This window comes from Physeter macrocephalus, chromosome 5 (genome assembly GCF_002837175.3).
Source record: "Physeter macrocephalus isolate SW-GA chromosome 5, ASM283717v5, whole genome shotgun sequence".
In the NCBI taxonomy this organism is placed as follows: Eukaryota; Metazoa; Chordata; class Mammalia; order Artiodactyla; family Physeteridae; genus Physeter; species Physeter macrocephalus.
Genome location: NC_041218.1, coordinates 49061780 through 49070244, shown reverse-complemented (window position 1 = coordinate 49070244; position 8465 = coordinate 49061780). Strand labels below are relative to the sequence as shown.

At 43.4% G+C, this 8465-nt stretch overlaps 1 protein-coding gene across 11 annotated transcripts in view; it reads left to right on the top strand.

Annotated features, from left to right (window-relative positions):
• Nucleotides 1-8465, top strand: part of CREB5 (cAMP responsive element binding protein 5) — a 430944-nt gene that overhangs the window by 37594 nt on the left and 384885 nt on the right. Inside the window, exon 1 of one of the 11 annotated variants that reach the window (XM_055084948.1) lies at nt 1850-1869. The exons of the other annotated variants lie outside the window; for them this stretch is intronic. The gene's annotated coding sequence lies outside the window, so the exon portion shown is untranslated. Of the gene's footprint in view, nt 1-1849; nt 1870-8465 lie in introns of those variants that run through there. 11 annotated transcript variants of the gene reach the window in all.

The following is an 8465-nucleotide window of genomic DNA, read 5'->3' as shown; positions in this document are numbered from 1 at the left end:
ACGCGCAGGCTCAGCGGCCATGGCTCACGGGCCCAGCCACTCCACGGCATGTGGGATCTTCCCGGACCGGGGCACGAGCCCGTGTCCCCTGCATCGGCAGGCGGACTCTCAACCACTGCGCCACCAGGGAAGCCCACTTTATCATATTTTTACAGCATCTTTTGTTTGAAAATGGGGATTTAGCTCCGTTGCCCTGCTTGTTCTCTACCCGCTGCCTTCTCTCAGTGTTCCATTACTACTTCTACTCCTCTTGGTCAACTGTACCTTTAAATTGTAACTTGCACCTTCACTTTGTATTCTGTCAACTTTCAGCCAGTTTCCTACAATGGAGCTCTGAGCCCTTTTGAGGACTCATTCCTTACTCCACTCCCTTCCACACTCCACCTTTTGTCAGCTCCAAGTTACTTTCACCTTGTTCAGGTGATTTTCCATTCCATTCTGTCTTGCAAACCACAGTCGTGGCTTCTGTGCTTTGGTTAACTCTAAAAGTTGAAAACCAACAGGTAGCATTTACATATTGAGACTATGCAATTTCTCTTTGTTGCTTGGCCAAATAATGTATTACGATTTTCTCTAGGGAACTTAATGTCATAACTTGAGAGCCTGTCAAGGAGGAATATTCCTGACATCAAGATCATGATTGGCTTTTTTTTAATGTTTCATTGGTTGTTGAAAATCATTTGACCAAAGTTGATAACAGTCAGTTTCTCCTGAGAAGGTCCCTGTCGGGCTTTCCTCCAATTTTTTCCCTACTTCTTTCTTCTAGCTCCATCCCACACTTCACTTCACAGTGAAATAGAGTCAAATACTGTTGAGTTTTCATAGACTTAGAAACTCAGAATTTGAAGATGTGCTCTATGAGGTGTGCTCAGTCAATGATGAGATTGATTCTTTGGCCTTCTTTTGGACCACTAGAATGAAATCATACGTGCCCTATAATAATAAGAGAAGTTATTTTGGAGAATCAATTGATATTGCTGATTAGTTTAATTTTTGTTGTCTATTTATTTATCTTTGGCCTTTTCTTCCCAAAGGAGGATGTCAGTATAATAAATGCTGTTTGTTTGATGGATCCTGTTGTGATTGATAATAATGATTCTGATGCTTTCTCTTGGACCAAGATAATAGAAAGCCCAAGGGTATTTATAATATGCCTAAACTGGGTTTTAAATCAATTAGTGGGTATCTGAGGGCTTTATATAATACATCACTAGAAACAGCTACTTAAGGAAGAGCCTGGAAAATCTCAAAAATTATCCCAGTTTGAAAGTGTGATACCTGCTGTTCTAAATTACCATTCTGATACTTGATTTGTATATTATGTGGAATATTGAAATAGATAATTTACCAAGCATGTGATTTCTCATGCTGAAGAAAATATGCAATTAGGAAACAGCCAACATAGATTTAGAAAAAAGTATTTGCAGCAACTCAAAAGGTTGATGCTAAACCATAATTTTCCCCGGATAATGGATTGCCACAGGAGCTGAATCTGCTTGGCCAGATGCTTCACCTCATCCTGGCTTTGTGTCCCTTTCTCTCTCTCTGTGGATCTTGAATGGGAGAAGACAATGTGGGGTAGCAGGAGATGAAAACTGGCTCTCTAGATTTGTCTCAAGTCTTGGCAAAATGTTGAAGATGGGTTATAAATATGTTCTCTGCAGTTCATAAGTCTTTTTTTTCCCACTCTAAATGGTCCTTTTAAAATGATTTTTAATTTTTTATTGAAGTATAGTTGATTTATAATGCATTAGTTTCAGGTGTACAGCAAAGAGATTCAGTTTTTTATATATATATATATTCTTTTTTCAGATTCTTTTCCATTATAGGTTATTGCAAGATACTGAATATAGTTCCCTGTGCTATACAGTAAGTCCTATATATAGTAGTGTGTATCTGTTAATCCCAAACTCCTAATTTATCCCTCCCCTCCTTTTCCCTTTGGTAATCATAGTGTGTTTTCTATGTCTGTGAGTCTGTTTCTGTTTTGTAAATAAGTTAATTTGTTCATTTTTTTAGATTCCACATATAAGTGATACCGTATATTTGTCTTTCTCTGTCTGACTTACTTCACTTAGTATGATAATCTCTAGGTCCATCCATGTTGCTGCATATGGCATTATTTCATTCTTTTTTATGGCTGAGTAATATTCCATTGTATATACACGCCACATCTCCTTTATCCATTCATCTGTCAGTGGGCGTATAGGTTGCTTCCTTGTAAGTCCTTTTGAAACAGTAATTTTCTTTTTGATGTGATGGGGTGTTAGAAGTTGCTGATGATGAGGTAGTGATTTGGGCAAAAAAAAAAATCTTCTAATATGCTTCACAAGTACCCTAGCACTAGTTATAATCTAGAAAACTGTAGGGGTCTGTGGTGTGTGGGTGTGGGAGAGTAGAAATAAGAGTATGATTGGGAGGGTCCCTGATAGGGAATCCCTATCCCAAGGGAAATATCATTATTGGAAAGAAGCTAATCTATATTGTTGCTGACATCTAACATTCCTCAGACCTAAAGTTAACACCATCTGTATTCGGCTTTCTGTAAGCCTTTCTGTGGTTTGGGCATAACAAGCAGGGCCCAGGCTGTTCTGGTCTTTTACAGGTGATCTAGATTCCAGCCACTTTCCTGGGATGCCATTCTGTCCTTTTGCTGTGTGTGTGTGTGTGTGTGTGTGTGTGTATTCCCCCCTCCCACCCCCTGGAAAATTAGTCTTAGATGAAGCTGGTTGTGAGGCTATAGCTTACAAGGAGTGTATCTGAATCTGCCTAAAGGTGGCATGATGTCTATGTGTATGTGTGTGTGCTGTGTATATACAGTGAGGTGGGACAAGGAAGATCAAGGTTGTGTGTGCACAGAAGTATGGCATTCCTACAGGAGCATCCCTCTTCGGGTACCACTTTCCAGAGAGTGTTGCTAACCTGGTCTTTCTCTCCTGGGTCCTGGGGACTTGAATGTAAATATGGGTTGGGTTTATATACAGTACAGTTGGCTTACTTTTAAAAACGCTGATGGGTTTTGTGAGGATCCCTGAGCTCACATTCTTGACTAACTTCCATAGGTTTTCCCAAACAGATCATGTATTTTAAAGTGTATACATATAGAACAGACATACATTTATAGCAATTGCAAGTTGTGTGTAGGTGTCACTGCTGCATGTTCTGGCATTAGCTGCCAGCTCCTCTTGGCAAGGAAATAGGTCCCGACTCCTCCCCTCTGCTTTTCCTGCCTCATCTGTCAGTCCATCTCTGAGCCACTCCAGCCCATCTTGGACTGGTGATTTCTTTCTATCATGGATGTTAACATCACTCCACAACCTCAGCTCTTTGCCTGCAGTTACTCAAAGTTATGTTTCCCCATTTCCATGTCCTCATCATCTCTAGCCTCATTGGATAAAATGATCCCTCTTTATGACAGATATTTTATAATAAACTGTTATAATCTTGCAATGAATCTTATAGTTAAAAAACCTACCCAGACACATGATTACCAAAAATGCCCTAAATATAATATAATAGAGAAATAAAAGAAAGGTAATTTTAATAAAATAATATATATTTATATCAATCAAGATCCTGACAGGAAAGAACACAATTAAACAAGAGGTTTTTTTAAACTGAAAAGACTTGAATGAATGTGAGGTTCGGGGTTAAGGGAACCAACTGAAGAGAGTAAGGGACCCAGAGACCAGGAACAGCTGGAAGCTCTTACCACCCCTAGGCCTGCAGGAGCCCCACTAGAGCTGGAGCTGGAAGGTGGGAGGCAGCCATACCCTCACCCTTAGGGTTAGGAAGGAGGGAGGTTCCACCTCTCACTCTGGGATCTCCTGCCCCTGCCTCTCATTGGCTGAATGAGAGAAGCCAGAGGGTCAGGGAGCCTGGGGGATGCAGTCCCCAGGGCTCAGCCTCCTGATGCAGAAAGGACAGAGAAAGGCAGAGAATGGATCAAGGCGGGGTGGGGCAAATGGAGAAATCAGCACAGTATTTCAGTAGGCACCTACCAGGTGCCGTGCCACTGGAGGGCTTAATGAAGTGTCAAGTCCTCGCACCTTGTTGTAGGATTTCCCCGGGAATACGGGAATGCGACTAATGTATTGCCTTGTGTTGGCAACTCTGATGTTCTCAAATGGCAAACAACTTTCATTAAAGTTCCGAATTAAACCAAATGCAATGTTCTCTTTCCAGGTTGCCTTTCTAAAAAAAAACTTCAGCATATATTAAAATCCAGTAAAAATACATTTTGTTTATACATAGAAAACTGAGTGAGTTTCTCAGATAATTTTAAGTATATTTTTCTTCAACATGAATGGCATTTGTGCTCTTAGGGAGGGGGATGCAGGGCAAGTATCTGTTTAGCAAGAGTGTCTTGTCTATTACAGGATGATTGGTATCCCTGACCCCTACCCACTAAATAAATGCTCTTAGCACCCTTCCAGTCACAGTAAAAAACAAAATGAAGCACCCAACAATTTTCAGAATAACCTCAGGCTAGGGCCTGTCCTGCTACCAGCCACTGCTCTAGCTATTCCTGGTGCCATTTACTGTGTCATCACCCACGAAATTGCTAGAAGTACAAGTTTCTTCCAGTGCAGTTGGCATAAAACAAAAGAAAATCTCTGTAAATGAAAATGCTGTCTTCTTCACCTTGCAGGGATGAGGGAGGTTTTGCAAAGCTTTTTGCTGGGAGAGGATGCAGTCCAGGCTAGTTGTTATCTGAAAGAGACTCTCTTCCAATTCTTATTCCTGTGAAGGTTCCCTCATCACTTGTCTCCTAAGCTGTGTATTTGTAGCTAACGTGGCCCAGCCACTGCTTTCTGGGACATCAGATCAGCCTGAATGTGGGTTCCTGAGGCACCTGTGATGACAGGTGCCAGCATCTGAGTCCCCGCCTCTCTGCCATCTGTCAGCAGTTCTCAGTCTTCTCCCAGGACTTCTGTCTTCCAGTTTCCCTCCTCATCTGTGTTGGCCGTGCTGCCTGCCACTGCCACCTCACAACATCTGTGCATACCACACCACCACCTGAGCTTAGTAAGCTGGGCCAGTTTATGTCATGGTCTGTCTGATTGGTCTACCTGTGGCTCCACCCTCCCCTTATTACTATGACGCTTGCTTCTCTGTGTCTGTGTCTCAGGCCCCCAAATCCCACTGGAGTGAACATTATTCCTGTGGTATGCTGTTAAGCACCTAAAATTCCTTTCTAAAGGACTGAGATGCCAGTATGCCAGTGTTGTTTTGCAATGTAAAAGAGCTGGTATGCCATCTCAACAGTATCTTCATCACGTGGAAGATCTGGCTAATTGTAATGGAATGTGTTTTGACATAGGGCTGGTCAGCCATGGAGGGTTGTGTGTACTGGTACCCACCTCCACATCCCTTTCCGTAGTGGTTGCTGAAGGGATGACCTTAGAGTGGCTTCCGCATACCACCTCACTTGTCCTCAAATGGGGCTGCCTTATAATTGCGCAGTGTCATCTGATCACCCCCCTAATGTATTGGGTTGGCCAGAAAGTTCGTTCGGGGTTTTTCTGTAACAGCTTATGGAAAAACCTGAACGAACTTTTTGGCCAACCCAATACATTACGACAGTACTTCTTTCACCTTCAGTTCTCTCAATCAGATGATGAACAGAAGCTTTAAACATAGCCTTTGGCAGAAGAAATGGGGTGGGAGGTAAAGCTGCACATGAAGCCTGTTCAAGTCACCAGTTACATGTGTTGAGGCATTAAAATTGTTCACTTATTAGTAGGCATATGTCAATCCCCAGACATATTTTGCAGTGCATACGATGTGGAACGCTGTAGGCTGAACTCCACGGAGCTACAGAGATGGACAAGATTGAGGGTGCTTACTGTCTGGGGGGTATCAGGCAAGCAGACAGACCAGTTCATTATGATTTGGGAGTAAACCAAGGGGGCGAAGGGAGTAGAAATTTTTTTTATGGGGACATTTGAACCAAGTACAAGAAGGTAGTACAAATTTTAATAAACAAAGAAGGGAGAAAAGGTGCAGCTGACTTAGCATGAGAAAAATGCTATTTGTAAATTAATTGCTAAAATTCTGTGGTTGGCCTGGGGAGTGGCAAGAGATTCAAGATGGCAGATATGTAGGATTTATGCAGCTCTGAACCTGGTAGGGGATAAAAGTTGGAGATGGCCGGCAAAGGCCTTGATCAACTGACTAAGGAGCATAGATTGCACTTTGGGGCTTTGATGCTTCAGCTAGGCATTGAGGAGGGGCCAATCACAGTAAAACCAGGATTCTAGGAATATCGCTCTGGGGCAGTGTGAAGGAGGGGTTAGAGAGTTAAGAAAGCAGGAAAGAGATGGTTAATGGACTGCTTAATAGCTCTGGCCAGGATGATGCGGGCAAAAGGTCTGCATGTGCTCGTGGCAGATACAGGTGGAGAACTGCACTCATTTTACGTCTTGGTAATGTTGGAGGAGTGACTGATACCTTTATTTCTTTTCTTACTATGTGAGAAGTGTTACTGACCTGATCAGCTTTTAACCTCTCAGTCTCACCGAGGCCAGACCACAGAGGGGATGACCACATTTTTTTTCTGTGCTTTCACTGGTGCTGGGAAGAGAATGTGATATAATCTGTTAGTGTGAAATCATAAATGGAACTCAGATTATTCTTAGGCAGGCTGCTGACTTAATGTTTCTAAGCAATAGCTAGAGTTTACATCCTCCTCTTGAGAGGAAAAAAAGTTCCCTCTGAAGCATGTACTAAAGAGAAAGGCTGAGAGGATTGATTTTTTTCCCCCAAAGAATCCATAAATATTTACATAAGTGCAAGTTACAAATCTGTGGCTTGGAGATTATTGAATTTCACTGCTTTTACACTCACAGCATATAAATTTCCAGCAGGCATTTGCTGGTTGTGAATGTTCAGTCTTTGGAGAATTGTCTCCTAGTTTGTTTCCTTTGCTCTTGGAAAACAAATCTCTCATGTGCTGTTTTTAATGCTCTCACTTATGGGTATGGATTGGGCCCTGGCAGCCATGTGACAATGGTCCTTGGCTGAGGGGGCTTCACTGTGATGGACTGCCTGCTGATGGGGGCACTGCACCCCGAGCCAAGATGCGGCTTTTAAAGACCCTTTTGGTAACACAATCATTCTCTCCAGAAGAGAGCCCTAGATAGTGGTGTCGTTCCAAAGTCTCTGTGGAGTTCTTAAGTAAATGAAAAAACCTCTAAAGATCGTGTCCCTTTAGCAGAGAGACACGTCAGCAGGTCTTTCCTAAATATGGGTGTTGCATCTGCCATTTTGCACGTGGGCAGACCTCAGCTATTTTATTCTTGGCCTCTCTTTATAGAACTGGGCCTGGGGCGCACTCTCTTCTCGTTTGGCTGGTCAGAACAATTGCTGCCCAGTAAAGCTTTTCACTAAGACTCTGAATTTTATGATTGCTAGATTTTGGACTAGCCTACTAATCTCAGGGATCTAAATCTGTATATGCTGAATAGTACATTTCTTCAGTATGCAAGGGACAAAGTTCTCCCCTGTGTCTTGCCTGTGACAGGCAGTTAATACACATTTGTGGAAATGGAGAGTAGTTGACCTGAAAGTAGTTCCCATCTGTCTTCTTTCAAAATAATTTTAGGGCTTCCCTGGTGGCGCGGTGGTTGAGAGTCCGCCTGCCGATGCAGGGGATATGGGTTCGTGCCCTGGTCCGGGAGGATTCCACGTGCCGCGGAGCGGCTGGGCCCATGAGCCGTGGCCGCTGAGCCTGCACGTCCGGAGCCTGTGCTCCGCAATGGGAGAGGCCACAGCAGTGAGAGGCCCGCGTACCGAAAAAAAAAAAAAAATAATAATTTTAACGTTTGTTTTTAAATTTGAGAAGGTGCTACACAAAAAGTAAACAAAGTGAATTTAAAATTCCTGCCAGTGGACCGTGCCAGAGTGCCAGAAAAACTTAAGTTTGTAGAAGATGGGCTTTCAGACAGAGAAACAGAGGGGCCATTTCTGTCTTGTGTTGGGACTCAGCTGGGTACACCTTGGTCACTTGCAAAAGTGACATTTGTGGTAGGTGGGCTTAGAACTGGGTTTACCCCCAGCCTCAGAACAGACTCTCAGGCCAGCCTGCCTGAGCGGAGGTTTAGCCTAGTGTCCATGGCTGTAACTGCTGCGGTCCTGATGAGAGATTTGTGATGGGAACCCAACCTGGGGGCGGGTGAGGTTTCTCCCCAAGCAGACAGACCGAGACCATAGAATGAATGGTGATTTTCCATCAGATTCTGTACCATTGGACAGGACTCCAGGTCTGGAAGGGGGACTTGGAAGAGCATGGCAGGACCCTTGCCTCCAGTTACCTGACTGGAACAAGGAACCAATATGGAACCCTTGAGAAGAAACCTAGAGTTGGCAGTCTTGCTCTCTGGGCATGTAGAAGCCCAGGTTCTGTTTTTTTTTTTTTTTTTTTTTTTGCGGTACGCGGGCCTCTCACTGCTGCTGTGGCCTCT